The following is a 22,723-nucleotide window of genomic DNA, read 5'->3' on the forward strand; positions in this document are numbered from 1 at the left end:
GTATCTTTCGGGACACACATTCTATCAAACACTGTATACTTTACCTGCCCAACCCCCACCCAGCTTCGTCTGCCTCTCCTGGTACACACATCTTCCCTTGCCCCCTCCCCCATCTCCAGAATAAATGCTCTATGAAGACAAGACCTTTGTCCTGTTCACTTGAGCACTGGGAACCTCCTGGGTCCTGGCAGGCACACAAGGCACTCAGTAACTCTGTGTTGAATGGATGATTCTAGACTATTCACAATGCACATGTATGGACACAGACTGAGAAGTCCTCCACTCCACCTGGTACCTGAGAATTCTGGCTGATGAGTGTGTTAGCGGTGATCCCCTCCTAGAATAGGCAGAAAGTGGAGGTCAGTAGTCAAACTTAAAGAGTCATTTGAAAAGAGAGGTGCTCTGCTGCTACACCTTTATAGCTACCCTCTAGAAAAAAAAATGAGCAAAATTAAATTTTTCTTGGGACCTATCAAAAGGAGTTGTTTGACAGCATTTTTCCATTCCAGTATCATTCTGCAAGGGCTCAAAGCGGGAGACGCCCACAACAAAAGTCGCCATGGAAACGGCTCACCTCCCTCCTGAAAATCATGACTTCAGCTCCCATTCCTCCCAAAGCCACTCCAGATTGTTACCGAAGAACCTTTGTGCAAACAAACACCAGAGACGTGCCTGAATGGCAGGAAATGTGGCAGTTTTTTTTCTAATTTTAACTCGCTCCAGGAATGTGTGTGTTCTGAACACTCAGCCAGGGGCCCACATTCCTTTGCAGCCACCTCCAGAGAGCCCAGAGAAAAAGCAGCTCTCAAGCAGAGCTCCTGAGGGGCGGGGGTGTGCCACAAACCCCACTCCACCTCGACAGAGCTATGCTCAGAAAGCGGAGTCCATGACCTGAGCACTCAGGTCGTAGCTCAGAAAGTCGGGAAAAACAATCCTACCAATGGTCCCCTGGGAGAGGAGTCCAGTGAGCGTCAGTCAGTTTTAAAGCCCTCCATAGGGGGGTGGGGATCCCTCCAGTGAAAGACAGATGAAGAGCCAGTATTTGCCATGTTCTAGAAAATTCTAAGACTTTGTAGGGTTCAATGAGAAAAGTGGACCAAAAAAACCACGCAAAGAACCTTCTGGTTGGAACAAGCCAGAATAATAACATGAGTTTGGGGGAGGGGTGGCAGGTGTACCTGCATTGAAAGCCTATCGGATACACATCGCCCTGGGCAGACCAGCTCGAGTATCACAAGGTGGTCTGTGTGCAGCTCTGTGCAGAGGAACGGCTGGGGGTTGGGGGTGGGGGGCAGAGGATCCGATTTCCACTGGCAGTCTGCATGCTGCAGTGGAAGACGGGACAAAGCCCCCCATCCTTTAGGAGAAGTCAATCAGGGACCAGGCGCGTCACAAAAGAACCCACAGTGAAGGTGGAAACTCAGTTATGCGCAGGTGAACCCACGGGCAGGCTGGTGGGCCTAAAGGAACCCAACACAGCAAAGGACCACAGACAACAGGCTGATCATCTCTCTATTTCAACGGCTCGGGAATCAGGGCTGGTTCAGCTGAGTGAAGAGACCCTCTTCTTTTGGGGTCTCAGCCTCTCAATCAAGGCCAAGGTCTCATCAAGGATCAACAGGGAGGAGTTAACTTCCCAGATCACCTGGTTGGAGCAGACAGTGGCTTGTGGCTTTCCTGCTGGTTGAGAGGGTGAGGCCACCCTCATCCCAAACACATGGCAGTTTGTGAACAAAGCCAACAAGTTATCAAGCAAGCTTACTCACCTAATCACAGAAGGGACATAGACCTTTTGTCCTTTGTTTTGATTGAGACAGATTCATATAGCCCAGGCTGGCCTCGAACTCCCTATATAGCTTAGGATGACCTTGAACTACTCTTCCCACTTTTTCCCAGCGTGCTGAGATTATGGACATGCATCACCATGCTCGGCCTAATGGTGCTCAAGATGGAACCCAGGACTTGTCCGTGCTGGGCGAGCACTCCATCAGCAGAGCTCCAGTGTGGAGCATTATCAGTCTGATGAGTTTTATTAGAGGCAGAATGGAGGCCAGCCAGAGACAGGACGGAGCAGCAGACTGAACTCCATGTGGTACAACTGCAAACAGAGGAGGCTCACACAGCCCAGGACAGGGACAGCTCTTGACGCTAACTTAAGATCCACCAGGTTAGAAACTGACTGAAGCTGGGGAGATGGCTCAGTGGTTAAGAGCACTTGATGCTGTTCCAGGGGACCAGGGTTCAACTCCCGGGACCTACATGGCAGCCCACAACCATCTGTAATTCTCACTTCAGGTAATCTGACACCCCCTTTTGGCCTCCATGGACAACAGGCATACATACATGCGGGCAAAAACACTCATAGGCATAAAAAAATTAAAAAATTTTAAACTGTTTTGAAAATATACAAATAAAACAGCTGAGACAGAGAAGACAATGAGGCCTGTCAAAGTTAGGCTTGAAGTTCTCGGTCTGGCCTGGCAGTGGCCACAGGAGTTCTTTGTTGTGATTCTTCAATGACTATATATATATATATATATATATATATATATATATATATATATATATATATATATATATATATCCCCAAAGTTTAAGGAATCACTTGTCTTGGTCCCTTGAACCCCATGGAAGTGTCAACAGGTACTGAGCACACTGAGAGCCTCAAAAAACTCAGCTTGTTCCTGCTGGGCATCCCTGATTCCTGTTCATATTGCTCAGAAAAGAATCAAGTCAGCTCTAGCCCATGGCACTGCCTGGAAATCCTCTTTGCACCCTCAACAGTGGCCTCAGATTCTACTCTGAGGTGAGGTTGCTCCTCCCAGGCAGGATTAGGGTACTCAAAGATCACCCTAGGCGTTTGACTGTCTATTAAATATAGGTGTCATAGCTATAAAACTCAGCTTTTCATTGGTTCAGGGCTACCCTGAGACCCTGAAGCACTCTACTGCTGGAGTGTATGTACCTCTCTGGCAACTGTCGGAAGCTGGAGTCACACAAAGTTGCATCTGTTTGGAAGAGTATGGAGTCAATCATGCCAGTATTGCCTCCCAAAACAGGCTTGAGGAGAGACACCAGTCGGCATCGGTGAAGGAGAGCAGCAGGGTTCACCAGTGAGTGCCCTATGAACCAGGTGATGGGCTTGGGAGACTCTATTGTGAAAGGACAGAGGGTTTGGTCCCTGCACTGAGGGTCATTTGTGCCTGCCTGCCCCTCACACCTCAGCATCATCAGATACTAGCTGAGCCAACAAGCAGATGAATGTGGTCCTTCTCTGGGTCGTTGAAGAAGCGGGGGGGGGGGGGGTACACACAGATCAGAGGAGGACGTGCTGCGGGGAGCTGGAACACCAGACCTCTGTGACCACGGTGCATGGCAGCCCAGGGAGTGGAAATCCTCGGGAGTCCCCACCCCACACTCCATCCTTCTCTAAAAACGTGCTCCACAAACCTCCAGGCTCTTCCTGAAGGGCACAGCAGGTAAGTGGGGTGGGAACAGGAGGTGTATCGAACTGACGGGACCTCAAATGTAAATGTAAGCTCAGAGAGCAGCATGTCGGCAGGAGAAATGAAATGTGATGTGAGGGCTCTGAGAGAAGCCTGCAGGGGTGTGGGTGAATGAGAAGTTGGGGTGCAGCCAGCACAACAGAGTGGTCCCAGGACAACAATGCCTGGGGCTCCTGCCTGGAAAAGAAGGTAGACCAGGGGTTGATAAGTCCAGATGCTTATCTGTCACAGTGCCTCTGAGGAACACAAGGACGGAACTGCAGTCAGCTCCCCTTTGTGTGACATTCTATTCTGTGGCTCTCCTCTAGCAAGGCCAGAGTCCAGTATGCACCGAGGAGTCACAGGAAGGCCACTGGGGTGTCTATCTACTGATCCCCGCCCCCAACTGCAACATCTGAGAGGCCCAAGACAGGTGGCTAACCACCCTGACTTGTTCTCACCCAGCAAAGATGTCAGCGTGAACATGGAAGCTATGGGCTGTCTGCTGTCTGTCCCACCTAAGAAGCTTCAGATGTGGAGGTCAGAACAGACCTGTCCGGGATCAGAACCCAGTACCACCTCTCCCTCCCTAGGGAACCTCCCACAGGCCACAGGCCTGCCCATCAATTCTTCAGCTCCTAAAAGCGCAGACACTATCTCACCTTACAAGGTTACTATGGATGGAGAACACCTGAGAGGTACCCAGAACTTGCACAGTTCACAGTCAGGGCATGTAAGTGTTTTTTGCTGTCCCCCATCCAAGACCTGCTGGGCTAGATGCTGCATTTTGACAATATCACCTAGGTCATTTCTGGGCAGGCAAGAGAGAAGTGCTGGGCTAAAGGATTCCAGCATGTGTGAGTTGGGTCCTAAAGGAAGCAGTCTTCCTGAGACTAAGACCTGGAGTGCAAGGTCCTGTCTCATACACGCATGCACGCATACACACACGCAAGCACGCACATGCACACACACAGCTCACAAACACTCCCAAGACCTGGGCTCACTCTGTACATTGACTAACCCCATTTAACTCAACAGGTGCCTTGATGTGACTCAGTATCTGGGCAAAGTTTAGCCGATCAACTTTGCAGGAGAATCCTGACTAATACACTTCCCTTTCTTGTAACCCTCAGGGATTAGAAAAAAAGCCTTACAAAAGCTCACGCTACAAGAGACACCATGCCATAATAGATATCACACCATAAAAGACAGATTCCTTTCAGGGGGCTGCAAGGATAATTCCAGATGCTGGGTGCTCCCTATAGAGGGTGCTCCCCATTGCAGCACACCAGTCTTGGTAGAGACTGGATGCTCTTGAGGTAGCTACTCGGTACCACTGGAGCGGGCTGCAAGTTCACTGTCACCTCAGTGGAAGTGGTGGAAAAAACGGCCAAAGGTGATGATCTGGCCTGTGCTGATCACAAGACAACTTCTGGAAGAGGGGCTTGAATACAACCTGCCTCCACCAGACCCGTTCACATCAACCTAACCAAGTGGGTAATATGGGGGTGTTCTCACTTCATTCCTGCTGCTGATAAAAATGCCCTGATAACACGTCACTTAGGGTAGAAGGGGTCTATTTTAGCTCCCAGTTCCAGGTTACAGTCCATCCTAGCAGTGAGGTCGAAGCAGCAGGGACTTGAAGCAGCGAGTCACATCATTATCACCTCCACCATCGAGAGCAGAGAGCAATCGACACACGCACGCTTAGGGTTCACCTAGCTTTCCCTACTCTCTTACAGTCTAGAGTTCCAAACCAGGCTGGCCTTCCCCTATCGGCTAAGGCAATCGAGGCATCACCCACAGCCATGCCCACAGGCCAAGAGATCTAGAGGAGTCCTCACTGAGATTCTCTTCTCTGATGCTTGTGTAGCCACTGACAATTAAACTGGCCATTCCCTGACACATGCTCAGCCTGAGACGGTCATTAGTGGAGCTTTAAATCTGCAGGTATCCTTTACAGGGGTAAACCGGGACCCTAACCACTAGAAGACACTGCCAACCACAGACCCTCTGGGGCCCTGGACTCTGCTGAAGACCCCTGGGCTTTGGGAACAAGGTTCAGGGTTCAGAGAGCAGCTCCTCTGGGGATGGACTGTGCTGAGGATGAAGACGACGGAGTGAGGAGCAGAAGAGACTGCACACTCTCTCACACACTGCAGCTAGGAAGACTCGGGTAGCAGGATCTCCCGGCTCCAGGGCAAACGACCTGCATCCAGCTGCTGACTCTCAAGGCGTGGGCAAACTGCCTAGTGTCTCAGTTTCTCCCCATGCTGCGTGATGCAGATGCCTTGCACGTCAGACTTTAGAATTAGGAGAGTCCCCGGGCAGTCAACGAGAGACCAGTGACAGTGGGTTCCAGGTGGGGGAGGTAAAGGACACCGCACTCAGGTGCAGTCAGGGTTCTGGGCTCATGTCCTGCTGCTGTGACTTCAGTGGGGGCTGAAAAGCGCTGGGCCTTGCAGAAGGGGGTAGCAGCAGTGAGGCAGAGTCCAGAGGCCTTCAAGTCGCCTGGCAGCTGCCGCGGGGGTTTTAGAGGCAGGGAACCAATTCCATTTCATGATAACAATCCAACCCACAGTAACACCTGCCTTCTAAGGAGCTCTCTAATGCACACACCCACCCCCAGGAATACTCCATTCCCGCGCACACTGACTGCTGAGACTCCCTGGCCACTACCTTCTCTGCCAGTTCCTGAACCCCCTGAAAAGAGGCAGCTGCTTGAGTGATTAGCCACAGCGGGCTCCCAGGGGCAGGACTAGGGCTCGTGCTAGGCACACCCCACACCACTTCTAATCCGGGTGCTTTCTTATGATCCCCATTACAAATCACCATCCCCGTTACAAACTGCCCTATGTCATGAGCAGGCAGGGCCTGTTGTCATAAAACTCAACCTCAGTGTGAGAGGCACACGGGCTCAGATTCCTCCTTCTCCTCGGTACTAGCCAGGGAACAGTCTGAGGACTGACCCCCATGCTTTCCCCACGTTATGAAGCTTGCCATGGACTGTGGGCAGCAGCTAAGTGACACTGTAAAATACAGCAAGGAATAGAGCCCCTATCGCCACCCCAGATCACCAAATCATAAAGTAAGTCCCTGTGGGGCTGCACGAGCCCATCCCTAAGTCAGAAGCTAAAATCCCACATAGTTCCCTGGGTTTCTATAAGGGTCCCACACAACAGGGGATGGGACCTTGAATGTTCTTCTTTATTCTAGGGCTGTGTCCCCTATGCTAGTGAGAAGCTGCTGAAATCTGAAGCCCCAGCCGACCTGGGAAACCATTCAGGGATGCAGTCCCTGTCCGCAGTGTGGTCCCCAGACCCTAGGCTGGAGAAAGGTGGGTAGGGCAGTGAGAAGGCGTGAAGAGCTCTGCTGTCCAATCAAGGAGCTCTGTCTGTCCATCTTCCCAGAAATGCAGAGGCTTTGGTCACAATTCTGCCTCTGTGAAAGTGGCCAGGCAGAGTGAGTGGTGCAGCTCTGTGCCTATTCCAACCTTGAAGAGGAAGGATGGGCTGAAACTGTCAATACCCAGAGTGCACAGGGGCAAGGCAACCTGGTGTTCTAAGCCAATGAAGAGCCTTGGTGGTGCTCAGAAGATGACTCCCCCAGAACAGCTGCACAGCTGGATGGCCTGCAGGTGACCTCAGTGTCCCTAGTGGATACTGTCCTTGTACCCTGGCCAGAAAAAATAGCAGGTTGTAAAACTGATCACAAAGGACTCCATTTTGAAAATAATGCCTATGTGATTTATCTCTCGGCAATAGTTATAGATTTTCAATTCCTTCTGCCAACTTGTGTTTTCTAAATCTTCTACAGTGAGTTTAGATCACTCAAACAAACACAGTGTCTCACTGTGCTTCACACCACCAGAGCCTCATGTTCTCAGATCTTGGGTCTGAGCCTCCATGTCTATATGTCCGACGTGCTGTCCACTGCCACACCATTCACGTTGGCCCTAAACAATGGCTCAGGCCTGAAATTCCAGCACTTGGGAGGGAGATGCTGAAGGATCAGGAGTTCAAAGTCATCTTCAGCTACATGAGATCCTGTATCAACAAACAAACAACAACAAAACCCCAATGTACAAGGGTTCCAGGTGGTCTGGAAGGAAGTTTGTTCCAACCTTCCATGGAACGCTGTGTCTAGATGGAGGCTGCAGGGAAGGCAGGCTAGAGCTGGAAAGCCAGCTGCAGACTCTGCATGCCATCCTAGAAGTCTGGGCTCCCTTGTGACACTAAGAGGCCCTCAGCCACCTGCAGGTCAGGAGGAGGCACTACCGGATCCAGATTCTTGGCTCTTGGAAAAAAGGGCTAAGATGGCCTTGAAATGTCCACATGGGGAGGGTACTGAGAGTGTCTGCTGGGTGAATCCAGGAAGTAAAAGCAGGAAGAACATTTGAAGCTGCAGCTCAGAGACACCCAACTCTCTCGTTGGTCACACTGCAGCTCACTGGAGGTTGGAGCAGGACTGCAAGGCCCTAGCAAACCCATCAGCAATTGTGCTAACACACCATCTCCAAGCTTCAGTGAATACAGAGGTGCATGGAGGTAGGAAGACTGTCATACTCCAGAGCCACTCATGGATCAAGAGTGAACACACAAAATGAAAACCACATGCAAAACACGGCAAACACCTACAAACTAGATGTTAGAAACAAGAAAACACCTCCCAACACTAGCAGACACAACACAATCAAATGAAAACTACCCGCAAGGGCCACTGGGAAGAGGGGAAGGGGTCTGGGGTGTAACCCTAGGCTGCAGCAAGCATCACTCCTATCCTGGTTCGTTTTTCATTGTCAGTCTGACACAACCTAGCTAATTACCCAGATCAGATCGGCCTGTGGCCCTGTCTGGGAGAGACCGTCTTGATTGATGTAGTAAGGCCCAGTCCACCGGGGGCATCACAATCCCTACGAAGAGGAGGTCTGGGCTATCTGAGAAAACTAGCTGAGAGTAAGTCAGAGAGCAAGCCAACAAACAGCATCCTCCAGTCTCTGCTTCCCGGTTCCTGCTTTGAGCTCCTGTCCTGGCTTCCCTCGACAATGGACTGGGATCTGAAAGTATAAAAAGAAACAGCCCTTCCCTCCCCTGTGCTGCCTTTGGTCACACTGTTTATCACAGCAACACAAAGGAGACTGGAACTCTATCCCTGGACTACACGGACTAGCACCAGGGCAGCTGGTCTACCTTCCAAAAGAACAGAGGGAGGAAACTGTCGCCAAGGTGTGAAATACAGTCACCAGCCACACAGACCCCTCTGTCAATACTGGGGGGGGGGGTGCCTGACAGGGATGCTCAGCACACAGCATGCAGCACAACACCAATTCATCCGCTCTACGCTAAGTTACCCATCACAACCGCTTTACATGTGCCCGAGAGTTACCACAAACATTTTCAACCCCAAATACCCTCTCTGAGCAGAGTTTTAAAAAATATCCAGAACATTCCACCAGCCATCACCATTGGGTTAGAAGCAGAAAGGCCATTCTAGAACATTCTGTCAGGCATCACTATTATCCTTTGGCTAACTTGAGAGCGAGTCTCTGGTAGGCTACAGTCCAAACAGCCCCACTCTTCACTCCTTCCATTAAAGACCGGTGAAGAGAACCGGGTGGCTCAGGTCACCCACACTGATGACAATGGACTCAACCTCTGAACTGTAAGCAAGCCACCACAATTAAATGTTTCCCCATATAAGAGTTGCCATGGCCATAGTGTGTCTTCACAGCAATAGTAACCCTCACTGAGACAGGGCTCCTCAGACTGGTTCCAGTAATGGCCTGTTCACCCTGGAATCTGGAGGGGTGGTGCCCAGACCGGGCAGAAAAATGGGATGAAGACAGCCTGGCCTTCACTGCTGGCTTCTGCACACCTCAGCTCTAACGGCTCCCTCGACCCTGAGACTTACTTTCTCTGTTACACAAATGCAGTTAAGAGCCTCCACTCCCCCAACTGGGTCAGAAAAATAGTTTCCAAGCAAAACACTGAAGACACTGGACAGCCTGTCAGAAATGTCAGAGGCCCTGTCTATCACTACAGTTATCCCGGCACATTAGAGATGGGAAGGGCACGAACACCCAAGAATGAGGAGGAGAAGACACACAAGCTTGGCCTCTCAGCACAGTGGGACCACGGTTTCCAACGGTTCTACTCTCAAGTAGAAAGCTAGCTCAATGAAGCAAAGCTTCGTATTCTCTGATAGACGGGCAGTGCTCACATTGGTCGGTATCAAAGAACCTGCCATCCACGAAAACGACTTAATTCCTGAAGTTTCCGCTGAACCTTGAAATCCAATGGAAGACAAGACATTCAAACAGTAGCCACAGCTCAGGGAACCTCCGAAACCGGTTGTGAGAGGCAGAGACCAGCAGGGAGTTAGGCACAAGACGCAGATGCCTAGGTTAGCCCTGACTGCCTGGTGTTTTCAGCCACAATACTCTAGGTTCCTGCATCATCATCTGGCTTCAGTTCTTTCTCAGTAAACCAGGGTCAGGATCAGTTAGCCCTGTGAGTGTCCCCGGAGACCGAATAAATCAAAGATCCGGCTGTAGTAACGGCCTGGCAAGACCTCGCAAATACCAGCCAGCGCTTCTCTGACCCTCTCTGCTCCCATTTCAAAGGCACGCTTTGCTTTGTTTCCTTAAATAGCAGGAGGAGAGGCCCAATGCCTCCATGTCAAAGCTCACCCCAAACCCATTTTTTGCATGTTCCTTTCCAGGCCATGTTTGCGAGCTCTGTGGAATGCCTGCCAGCAGCACCAACTGAGGCAAAAGACAAGTGCAGACAAATGAACAATCTCAAAGTCCCAGGCGCCCAAGATTTTCCCATGATGCCCAGCTTCCCATTATCTGCCAAGCAGTCAATCGGTATTTTGCTCGTCTGTGTCAGTCACCTGTTTGCTACTCAGCCTCCAGGCATAGCATTGACTGTAGAACTAATCGTTGCCATTCTCATTCTCTTCCTGCTCAGAGGAAATCATTCCTTCTCTCCATTGTAAGAATCAAACTCACGCTCAGCAAGCAGTCAATTTCCAGATGAGTTTTTAAAAAGGCGTTTATGACATCCTTCTCCGGTTTCATGGCAGCATCCCCCGAACCCTAGAAACATTACAATTTTACCCCAGGGATGTGTAAGACCACGGCTTTCTTCTTGGAGCAGGCTGTACTGTATTCGAGATTCCCAAACAAGACTCAAGACTATCTAGGTGTATGTGTATTAAACAGACATTACTCTGGTGGTCCGTGAACTACCAGTGAACGGTAAAGTTGGGCGCAGAAGAGATGGTCTTTCTAGCAGACCGGCGACCTGCCTGATCAACTTCACATAGGCCAGTTCACACACAGACTCAACGAAGCTATTCCCATCAGCAGAGGCAATCGGGCTATAAAATGTAGAAGAACTGTCGGGAAAGGCTCTTCTTCAACAGAGGGTCATTTTATGAACATCTCACAAGGAGACTGGAGGGAAATGTACCACTTGTGTGGCATCCATGTGAGGTTGCAGGCAGGGAGCCAAACTCCTCCATAACACAGACTGTGGTGAAGGGAACCAAGGTGAGAAGGGACCCATGGGCTCCGTCCTTTGCCAGGTCACCGCCCACACTATGTCACCCCCTGGACTGCTTACCCCCTGGGCAGCTTGCCCTCTGGCCTTTCAAATCACGCTCACACATCTAATCAAATTTCCCCAGTGTCCTCAAATAAAATTCAAAGGGGATGGAAGCCCAGAAGGGACTCTCTGGCCAGGCACCTTCCTCCGGCATCCTTCCCAGGTATTCTGGAAACCCCGTCACTGCTGTATCCCTTTCGGTTCTTTGGATTCTCCAAGCCTGGAACCTGCCTATCTACTGCCCCCCAGACTCCTACCGTACCTATCCTGCCTACTCAATCCTTCTTGTCACAAACGTTCTTTGGGAATCATTTCCTGCCCCAACTTTAAACTGTGAGCCCCACTGTGTACTTTAACACACTCTCCAGTCATGGGTAGACACCCAGTTAGAGCTGTCTCTGGGGTCCGGACACCTCCTCCACCTACCTAGTCAGGCAGTGAGTGAGTTAATGTCAAACCCAGCAGTGGAGGGAGCACCTGGCACTCAGAACCAAATAACAAAGCTAATGAGCCCTGAGCATTCCGGACTGCCAGCCAAGTCAGTCCGTGACCCTCCTTAGGGTTTTCCAAGGCCCCCAAAATGCTGCTTCATGTTACCAATAGGTAGATGAGTCACACAGACAGGCAGTGCCAAAACCACTCTCAGGAGACAGGCCAAAAAAATATTCCACCTATAAATTGGTTTTCCTGTCTTGCCAGACTGGAGCAGTCCTGTGACACCAGACCGCAGTCTGGAGGCTGGCCTTCAGCAGCCTGGACCAGGAACTTCTCTCAATGAACTCAGAGGCTCCCAAAGTCAAGTCAGCACGATTCACAATGCAGTCTCCAATCAGAAGCCCATAAACGCCCCCAGACACGAGGGCATGACCTGGAGAGCTCAGGGCCTCGGCTCTCGAAGCTGAAGGCATGGAAGTCACTACCTGGCCCCTTCCTCAGTGCAGTGTCCCCCCTCAACCCTCCCCCTAGGTTCCAAGAGCAATGCACCATGGGAATTAACCCCCAAAAGCGAGGGAGGCTGCTTTTAGAGCAAGCAGAAACTGCCCCCAGTGGCATTGCCTGCTGAGGGGCTTTACTGTACAGGGATGACAGTCACCAATAATCAATATGGTTGAGAAGTACTTTGTAGACTTTGGACAAAATAAAAGTCATCCTAAGAGAGGTTTATACTGAGAGACACATGCTTACATTATGTTTATGAGATGTTCCCTGAAATGTAGCTTATAACCAGGGCAACTATGAACTATGTGGTCACATGGTAAGCATGCCTTTAATACCAGCACTCAGTACTCTGGAGACAGTGGCAAGACGATCTCCCATGAGTTCAAGACCAACTTGGTCTATCCAGCAAATTTTAGGCTAGAGACAGGGCTGTCTCAATAAAATAAAACAAAATGTATACGGTAAACCCCAATACAGACCTAATGTCAAAAGCAGGAATACAAATCCTGTTTATTAACCTGAAAACATCAACTTCAGACAAACAGTTTTTTTTAAACAGTGCTTGTTTTTTTTTTTAAATCCCTGTGTGCCAGAAGCACATGGAGTGCCCCCCCCCCCCAGCCCATCACTCACATAAAAGTGTGAATGACTCCATCATCGGCCGTGTGGACAACTGCTGACCTGAACTTCTTCCCTTGAACACTTTATTCTAAAGGCAGCATGCAATTGTTGACTAATAGTGAGAATTCAATGCAGAAACAGGTTTTGGTTTTCTGTGATAATCTTCAGAAAAGCAAAACATCTATTTTGTCAACAACTCATAATGTATTCACAGTGGCCACAGGATGCTTCCCAACCCCCCACCAAACAAAGCGCAGACGCCTCTAGCAAGATGCTTCCCTAGGCTTGTACTATACAGAGCAGACCCACCTATGTCTAGGGTCAGGAGAGCAAGCTGCAGTATCTCATCTCTCTTCTTCCTCTTCCTATCCCCTCCTCTACCTCTACCCCGCTCCTTCTCCTCCTCCTCCTGGAACATTGAACAAAGGGTAAGGCAAACATGCTTGCTCTTTAAAGGTCAGATGGAATGCCCAAAGAATCAAAACCCAGCACTCTGTTCTGATGACAGACATCCCTGACCAAGTCACCCCGGACCAGGTCACTTCCCTGGCCGAAAAACACTCTATTCACTCATATTTATGAACCAACCCCAGTGTGCACACAAGACTCACAAGAGATCCCCTCCTCCAAGCCAGAAGGAACCCCAAATCCACCTCAGACAGTGTGTGGACATTCCTCATGATCTCATTCGAAAATCCCAACAGCAGGAGGTCAGTACTTGAGGTCACCACTTACAGACAAAAGGAAGCCTGCAGGTTTGTGACGGGCCCGAAGCCCAGGTTCTTCTGCGCTGTGACACTCCTCTCCTCAAAATGAAACAGGCCCCGCGAAAGGCCACTGGAGAGGCCCCTCGGGAAAAGGAACTTCTCAAATTCTAGCTCACCAACGTCTCGCTTCAGCTATTGTTTGCCACAATGGCCAGGTGCAAGTGCAGCCTGCGAGGGGAACCTGATAGGTAGTCAGTTACTGAATTCCCAGCCGGGATCTTCGGGATCTTCCTGGATGACTTTGGGTGATGCAAACTAGCCTGTTTCAGGTTTGACTGACCACAAAGAAACGGCTACTGACGGACACGTTGCAATGCCCAGGAGAGGGAAAAGTCCAATAAATTCACAAGAACCTGAAACCACAGAAAAACTCTTATGTTAAAACACGCAGTTATTTCAAGTGGGTGTAAGGGGTGTCTCCAAACAGTGACATATCCTTTGCTTCTATCCGAACAACTCTGATAAAAACATGAGAGAAACTAGGTGTGCAGGCGTGAACAGCAAGGATCTGCAGTGGCTGATGGCTGTCGGGGTTGGGTCCTGATGTCCTCCACAGCCTTACCTCCACTACGGGCTTAGAGAGGTAACACATTCAAATGGCATTTCCTGGCACCACCCCCTTAAAGGTATGGCTCCCCAGTACCTGCCAGGAATAGAGCTGTTCTTGCAAAGGCCTTACGGACAGATTTCTGAAATGAAACACAGCAACAAGAAAACACCAGTTTTGTGAGAGGATGCCCAGAGAGAAATGAGGCTAAGGGCAAACTGTAGCAGCCAGGACTCCAGGGCAGTGTCCTGCTCACCCTCTAAGCACCACTGGACTGCACAGGGACGCTGTGGGCCAGCACGCTGCATGAATTTTTTATATGCACTACATTGGCACTCATGAATTGTTTTCTGCTAGATCGTTACATAGTACCTTGACTTTCCAGTTATGCACGGGCCACATGTTAACTCTTGACGCTGCTGCCTCTCGGGACATAATTCTCGGTGAATTTCAAATGATCAAATGCACTTGGATTTTTTTTTTAGGGTATTCCACCGAAAAGCGACTGAACAGTCAGATCACTTTACAAAAGAGCAACAATGTAACACGGGTAAACAAAGGCAAGGTACGCCTGTCTGGATTAAAAATTAAATTGCATACAACTTTGGGACCGCTACTCGACAGCATTTATAAGTAAGCTGATTATTATTCATAAGCCAGAATACTAGAGCCAGAAATTACTCTGGTCATATATTCTAAGTTTTAGAGTGCCAAGATGCCTAAGAAGAGAAAATTAGGCTTGTCACTGCATGGTGGGACAAAATCACCACTGTGTTTCACTTGGCCGGTATACACACACACACATGCTGTGACTGAAAACCTACTGTACATGGAAGAGGTAAGGAGGGCAGGGAAGAAGGACACACTCGTAATGGCAGTACTGGGCAGCCAGAGACTGAGTGAGCTTACTGCTGAGTTCCAGGCTGGTGAGAGGTAATGTCTCAGAAAACTAAAACCAAGGAATAATACCCAAGACTGTCTTCTGGCTTCCACATACACATGCATGGTTACTTGTACAGAGATGTGCTCCCACACATAGGTATGTTACCTCCCCCCCCCCCGCCCCCCGAAGGCACATACGCATAAAGGCAAAAGGACACTGGACAGAGACAGATAAACAGTACAGGGCAGCTCTTGACCTCGGGAAGCCAGGGGAGCTCTGTTCAAGGAAGCTTGATTGGACCTTGGGGATGGAGGTATCCCATGAATGATGTCTTTAGAACAGGAGCTCCCTGCCAGCTCCCCACAAAGGTTATGCAAAAAGCTGCAGGTGTAATACCTGGGCCGGTACTGGGGGGTTGTTCTTAGCCCGCTGGTCCCAAAGAGCCTCTCTCACTCCTTCCCTGGGACCCTCAATCCTACCACCCCTGCGATGCCAGCCCCTGAACATCTGAGAGCCCTTTGGCCCACCTCTGGCTCCTGCTGTTCTGTCCATCAGCTCACGCTGAAGCGATGGACCTGCTTCTCTTAGGACTAGCTATCACTCTCCTTTGTGCCTGAGGTCTCCCCAGCTAACACAGCTCTCTCACGAGCACAGCTCCTTCAGGCCTAACCCAGACACTTCCAAGCCTTCATCCTGGGACTCTCAGTCCCCTTTTCCCACATAGCACCTGATCTCCACCTGCTTCTGCATAGGCACACCCTTAGCCTACCCGTCCACCTTCACCAGCGACCCAAGGCAGCAGTTTTATAGTAAGTCTCCTGAGCCCTTCTTCCTACAAATCAGAGAAGAGCCCAGGCCTGTTCTTCTCTCCCCTGATTGTGACCTGGTGTCTCCTTCACTACTACACCCTGGGGACTCCAATGCTTCTTCCCAACCAGACCTGCTAACCTTAGCTGGCTGGGGCTGAAGATGTCTTGCTAACCATAGCTAGCCGAGGTTGAAGGACACTTCTCTCCCGTGTACATAATGTTACTAAAGAAAGCTATTAGGTTTTACAATAATTATACTGCTAATCATGGTAGAGAAAATATAGGCCCCTTATATATGTGTTAAGCGCAACAATTAAAAAAAGACCCTTGATTGAGCCTTGGACTTTCTCCTTTACCGACATGGCCCAGGGAAGGCTGCTGAGTCTCTCTACCTCTGCTTTCACATGCAAGATCCCCTCATCACACACACCCAAAGACCCAATCTTCAGTCTTCTTCCAAGCCCACACAAGAAGGTCTACCATTGCCCGGTGATGAACAGTCACTTGAGACATCAAGAGGCATCTGGGGAAACTGGCCTCTGCCTGCCTCCCCCAAGACCACAGCCCTCCCCTGAATTATCTTCTATACCAGGGGAAACATCAACTTGCCCCACCCCCAAGCACATACACAACGCAAATTCAGGATTTTGGCCATGCCTCACCCTAAGCTTCCTGCTCAATTCTCTTCTCCCACAAATTCCTCATTGTATTATATCAGTGGTGCCGAAGCCTGGGTTCATGTGAGCATTACCTGGGAGCTTTTGAAGGCTACAGATGGGTGGGGGAGACGGCTTAGGAGGTAAAGTGCTTGCCTTGGAAAGCAGGAGGACCCACAAAAAAAAGATCATCACGGTGGTGCACATTTACAATCCCAGGGCCAGGGAGGCCCACTGGCCAACCAGGCCAGCCTACTTGGTGAATCTGAGGCCAGCAAGAGATCCTGTCTTAAGATGTAAGGAGGAGAACTGGAGAGATGGATCAGCAGTAAGAGCACTTGTTGCTCTTGCAGAGGACCTGGGTTCATTTCCCAGCACCCACGTGGTGCTACCACCTGTAGCTTCACTCTTGAGAGGATCAGACGCCCTCTCTTCTGACATCCTTGGGAACCAGGCACACATGTGGTGCACATACATACATGCAGGCAAAATTAATAATTTAAAATTTGTAAAAAGCGGGTAACTCCTTCGAATTACAGCAAGGTTGATCTCTGTCTGGCCTCCACTTGTATAATTCTCACATGTGCACACACACAAACATGCACACACATGCACATACACACACACACACCAAACTCTGGAGGCCTGGATGGAGACCCACACCCAGAGAGATAACTACTGGGTTTAGCGGTGGGAGTGGAAAGCAAATTTTTAAGCTCCCAAGCGACTTTAAAGCAGTCTGGGTTTTGAAGCCCCCTTGCTGGTCAAATTAGGTTGCACAGTGTCCCCCAAAACCCTTTGCAACATTTGCTTCTAGGCAGACCCTGCCCAAGCTAGGCAACTATGTCACCTCACTAAAAGGGTTGGTGGAGGGGTTCGGCACATGCAAGGTGAGCTGGAGCCAGGTTTTTCTTTCTTTCTTTCTTTCTTTCTTTCTTTCTTTCTTTCTTTCTTTCTTTCTTTTTTTTTTTGCCGGCTCCTACATATGGTTAAATGTGTAGGAATTTTGCCAGCCCACGCTGGGAGCTTAAAATCAGCCAGGGTGGGAGTGTTTACACCACACAAATTGGCAGATGGTGCCATCCAAGTTCTTTGTTTTCTCCCCTGGAGCAGGTTCCCAGCACACACCTGGCTCCTAGCCTCCTACACCGGAGGCTGGGTAAACAGGCCCTCAGATTTCAGGAGGGTCCTGAGAGCTGACATCTTCAGGGTGGCCAGGAGAAGACTGAAAGAATTTGGAATCATAAAATTCTCTTGTGGTGGTGAATGCCTTTAATCTCAGCACTTGGGAGGCAGAGGCAGGTGGATCTACAAAGTGAGTTCCAGGACAGTCAGAGCTGCTACACAGAGAAACTCTGTGCTGGAAAAAAAAAATTCTCTCAAAGAAAGGATTTTTTCTTTTTCCTTCCTTCCTTCCTTCCTTCCTTCCTTCCTTCCTTCCTTCCTTCCTTTTTTCTTTCTTTTTTTGTTCAATCAGTTCAGAAGAGTTGGGCTAACCGACATCCACAAAGTTCTCCTGGGACAAGTATCCACTGAGCAGATAAGAATAATCTCATTAGTGTGTCATTTGCTTGGCTGTAAAAAGGAAGGTGGAATCCTTATCTTACATTTGCTTAACAGCCTTCCTATAAATTTAATTCTTGTGACACCATCAGCCCAGAACACCTCTCTCAGTGGTACAAGGGCAGGCTTCTGGTCGACTCTGCCTGACTTAGCCCAACTGCAGAACCCAGATCTTCCAGATACATCAAGCTCTGCCCTGCAGACAGGCAGAGTGAGGACATCCGCCGCAGGAGTGAAGGTGCACACTGGCTGCCTTCCATGAGGCTGAGGTTTCACCACCTTCAGAGTGTGAGCTAGTTTATAACTGTGCAAGAAAAACAGCATCCAGCTATTTCCATGCCTGTTTCTTAACACTCCCTGAATGCATGACTGGGAGTGTTTGCTTCTTTAATTTCAGGACTCTGTGGGGGTGATGGAAGCCTCTGGGATACACAGATCCAGGTTCAAATCCCAGCTCAATCACGCATCAGGCATGTATGTGGAAGAGTTAGCAAAATTCTGGTGGCCAGCCTTCCAGTCAACAAAGGTTATTTGTGCAGGCTCCCTGAAGTGCATACAGGAAGACTCCAAAAAGACACAGGAAGTGTCACTGGAGTTCTCAGTGTGATGTTGTTATGTGACAAGACTTTTCCTGGGGAGATACTACACACGTCCACTCACCCCAGACAGGAAGCCCACAAGAGACCAAAGTACAAATACCACCAAAGTCATTGGCAAACCAATGAGTTTTATTGGGGCTACTTACAGGAGTGTGGGTGTAGGGTTACTTGCAAGAGAAGAAATGATTCAAAGACAGATGCATCACCAAAGACCGTCCTAGCATGGGTGAAGCTTACAAAAGCTGGGAACCTGGAGCACACTGCACAGCCTGCAGGCAGCTCAACAGGCTGGTGAGTGTCCTTTCTAAGTAATTCAGTTGGTCTAAACCTCTTTCAGGCAGCTAGGGTGGTTTCTATTTCTTCCAAGTGGCTGGTCTGATCTCCTTTGTGACTCTCACCTTTTATTGTTTACTCTGGAAAGGGGCCTAGTAAATCTGATCAGTTTCAGGGACTTCCTGAAGCTATTTGGAGTTGCTTACCTTCCTGTTTAAGGAGCTTCCCTGCAGGATGCAATGGAGGAAACTGTTAACACAACAGATGTCTAGTTCTCTTGAGTGGCATCATAGCTCAGAGACAGTTGAAAGGGCTGAGTACCTGGTCGGTGGCCAAGAGACTAGATGGTCTACAGGATGTCACCTCTCCCTCCTTAAAACTCAACCCCAAACGCTTCACTTCTGAAACACTGTGCAATCTCCGTCCTCTAGAGGCTCACTTCTTCTCCCAGGAGCTGGCCTCCATGCCTGGGGTGTGGAGTTATGCAACACAGATGTCCTGGGGCCTGCTGAGTAGCTGGCCAAGGCTTCTTGGAGGACACTGAACGTATATGCATTGTTCCCTGGGTGTCTTGGGGTTTGGTCAATAATTTTCCTGTCACTTCTCAGAGAGGAGCAGCTTGTGTTGTACAAATCTTTGTGGAGCCAGGACCTATCTGAAGCCACTAGAAGCTGTGTTGGAAATGGGGTGGCCCAGGGCTGTGGGAGCCAGTCCACTTGTGGTGAACACGGCTATCTGCTGGTTATCCTCATCCCTGGTTGTCGGATTGTAACCTTGGGGCAAGGAAACTTTGGGGCTTATCTCTAGGGCCCTGGGAAACGTCCCAGAGATCTGGTTCCAAGTCTCAGGAGAAAGCCGGTGACACAAACCCATGCAGGTGTCAAGCCTGCAGATAACAGAGCAGGGGGGGGGGGGGAGGCTGTCCGCTTGCTGGTTCCAACAGCAAGTTACAGTGCTGTGCCCTGAGCCACGACTGCAAGTCAGGAACACGGTGGCTCTGGCCTCCTTCCGGTCAAGGGATCTCAGAGAAACACCAATGGCCTTCTCCCCCAGGAGGTGCGCACGCGCGCGTGCACACACACACACACACACACACACACACACACACACACACCCTCCCACATGGTTTCAGAGAGCCAAGGGCTCTTAATTGGCTGGGAACAGAGGACTCAAACCCAGGAGGCCTCCCAGGAATCGAGGGCGTAAACCCCATTCATCATTCATTCTCCTATCTCATTATCAGACTAGAAACCAACACGAGAATAAAAAGGAAGTCTATGCAAACAGCCTGGAGGGGAATAATTCCAGCCTGCTGCTGGATTAGCAAACAGCAAAGGAGAAATTCCAGGAGGACCCCCCCTTCGCCGCCCCCCCTTCTACCTCTGCCCAGAAAATTAACAGCACAACTTCTATTAACTACGGCAGGAATGGAGGATGTCTTATCAACAATTTAATCCAGCCAGGTTTCTGGACCCTTCCAAGCCCCCGCCTGAGCTCCCATCTGCAACCAGACCCAGGCTACATCAAAGTGCTGGGGGAGCAACCATTAAAAACGAAACTATCAGAGGGTCACCAGTAACATGAAGAGAAGCTTCCAGCCCCGCTCTTGGCGGGGAGACAGGGTGAGGACAAAAGGCAGCCTGTGCCTCACCTCTCTGTCTGGGTCCCTACTAATTGTTCTTTAAGAACATTAAAGCCTGGTGCCAGGACCTGGGGACAACAGGAAAGAAAAGAAAGTCCACAGAGACCTCGCTGGCATTTCTGCAGCCAGCCTCGGCGCTGGTCATTGTTCGGTTGGTAAACACGTGAGACATGAAACAAATCGCTGGGAAACCAGGTTGTTCACTTCATGCGTCCTCCCAGAACCAACTGTTCTCTCTAGGAGGATGGCCTGGGCATGCACCAGGCACCCCTGACTTCAGGACACCCACCCATCTTCACAAGTCCAGAAGGAGCTGCAGGGAAGCAGCCTGGAGAACCCCAGCTACTCCCGAGCTTCCCACTTTGAAGGACTTGGCCTGCACCAACAGGGAAATAGGAAGGAGTGTGTTCTGGGATCCCTGGGGCCTGCCTGGATCTTGCTTCCAGGGCAGGGTAGCCAAGCTCTAGGTAGCCTGTTTTACTGGATGACACCGTAGAACAGCTAAACGCTCCCCAGCACATTGAAATACAGCCGCTGTCCATCTAAGGATGCCAAAACGCTCCGCAAACCACCCATTATTTTTTATGGTGGCCTAGGAAGCAGATTGAGAATCATTACTATCATTTTTACAAGGCTCGGCACCAAAACCACGGACAGGGCTGAGGTACCGGGTCTCCCCTTCTCTCCATCTGGACCCACCATCTCATGGAAAACCCCAGCACATCAAAAGGGGACTCGTGACTATCACAAACAACCTCTGTGGTGAGGCACGCCAAAAAAAATCTAAACTTTGGACACTGGAGAGACAATCAGAAGAGTGGGAAGGGGATGATTTCCTACAAGGGTTTTTTCGGGATTATGCAAGAAGGTGCCAGGTATAACTCAATGATTAAATCTACAAGACTGTGACCGCCCCCCCCCCCCCCACACGAACATGGGATCAGCGTGGGTCTCCTGTTTATTTCTGCTCTGGACACTCATTGCTTTTATAATCAGAGCAAAAGTTATGCGAACTTTATTTCTGCTGCTAAATCACAGAACACCAATCAGCTGCGCTAGCAAGGGAAGAATAAACATGAATCAAACCCAGCACGGTATTCCCTTTCAAATCTCATTGATCCACGAGGCTCCACAACCTTCTGCGCACACAGAGCGGCCAGCCAGCCAGCTCTCCACGGCTCCTCCCGTGCGGCATCTGCCGGCGCCCCACACACCCGAAAAGGGCCAGCACCAGTCAGCCCCCCAGTCCACAGCGCGAAGCCCCCGAAACCTGTACACTGCACTTCCAATCCCAGCTAGGAGCCTCCTGGCACCTAAACTGGGACCCTCTAAAAAGAAACACTCGGGGGCGCAGGGCGGCTTCCCGGTAAACAGTACTTGCAGAACAACGCTCCTCTATCCGAGCCGCTCCCACCCGTACACCCTGGCGCTGTCACCTCGAGGGTGCTCGGTCACTCGATCTCCAAGACAGAAATCGGAGTTTTCAATTTCATCCTCCGGGAGGACTCTCCGAAGAAGTTGAAATGTGCATTGTCACCAAGTTTAACCGGGAGCCGCGCGCCCTTCGCTCCTCCCCAGAACTGCGCGGGTGGCGCCGCGACCCCTCTCAGCCCTCCCTGTGCCCCAGGCCCTAGCGACCACAATCGGCAGCCCGGGCCGGGCCGTGACCACAGAAGGCAGGACCCACGGAGCTCTAGGGGTTCGGAGCTGCTCAGGGCTGGCCGCGCCCCTGCGCCTGGGATGCAGCCCGAAGCCACCCCGCGCGCTGGGGTAGGGTGCTCCGTCCGGCTCCGGGCTTCTCGCCGCGCCTACCTGGCTCGCATGGCGCCCGGCGGGTCCTGCGGCTCCCTCGTCGTGTGGGGCTCGCCCGGCCGGGGGCGCACGCGGCTCCGGGAACCACGGCGGTGGAGATCCAGGGGCGGAGGTGGTGAGGTGCCCGGACGCCGCGACAGCTCAGAGCGCTTGGACCCCGCCCGCGGGCGCCGAGGTGGTCTGGGCCGGGGCGGGGCGCGAGTGCGGGCGGGTCCTGGTCGCAGACAGCGGGCGCGAGGAGGGCGGAGCGCAAGCAGAGACCGCGGGAGGGTTGGGGCCAAGGCTGGGGGCGGAGCGGGAGCGAGAGGCGGGATCAAGCCCAGGCTGGGGCGTAGAAGACCCGGGGCGGAACTTCACGCTAGGGGCGAGTCTCGGGCGGAGAGGCGGGGCCTAGGTGAAGCTGGAGCTAACGCGGGCGGGGCGTGCTGGAAGGGGCGCGGCCAATGCGAGGCTGGAGCGAGTAGGGGCTGAGCCTGGACCTGGGGGAGGGCAGTGTTTCGCAAAGGCGGGGCGGGGC

The 22,723-nt window shown here is 50.9% G+C and overlaps 1 protein-coding gene across 2 annotated transcripts in view; it reads right to left on the minus strand.

Moving 5' to 3' along the window:
- Positions 1–22,496, minus strand: part of Sh3bp4 (SH3 domain binding protein 4) — an 80,196-nt gene extending 57,700 nt beyond the window's left edge. The window contains exon 1 of one of the 2 annotated variants that reach the window (XM_052750473.1): positions 22,207–22,496. The gene's annotated coding sequence lies outside the window, so the exon portion shown is untranslated. Of the gene's footprint in view, positions 1–21,830; positions 22,095–22,206 lie in introns of those variants that run through there. The other variant, XM_052750474.1, reaches the window with a different exon arrangement.
- Between the last annotated feature and the right edge of the window lie 227 nt (positions 22,497–22,723).

This window comes from Peromyscus californicus, unplaced genomic scaffold (genome assembly GCF_007827085.1).
Source record: "Peromyscus californicus insignis strain IS unplaced genomic scaffold, ASM782708v3 Scaffold_21__1_contigs__length_65335640, whole genome shotgun sequence".
NCBI lineage: Eukaryota > Metazoa > Chordata > Mammalia > Rodentia > Cricetidae > Peromyscus > Peromyscus californicus.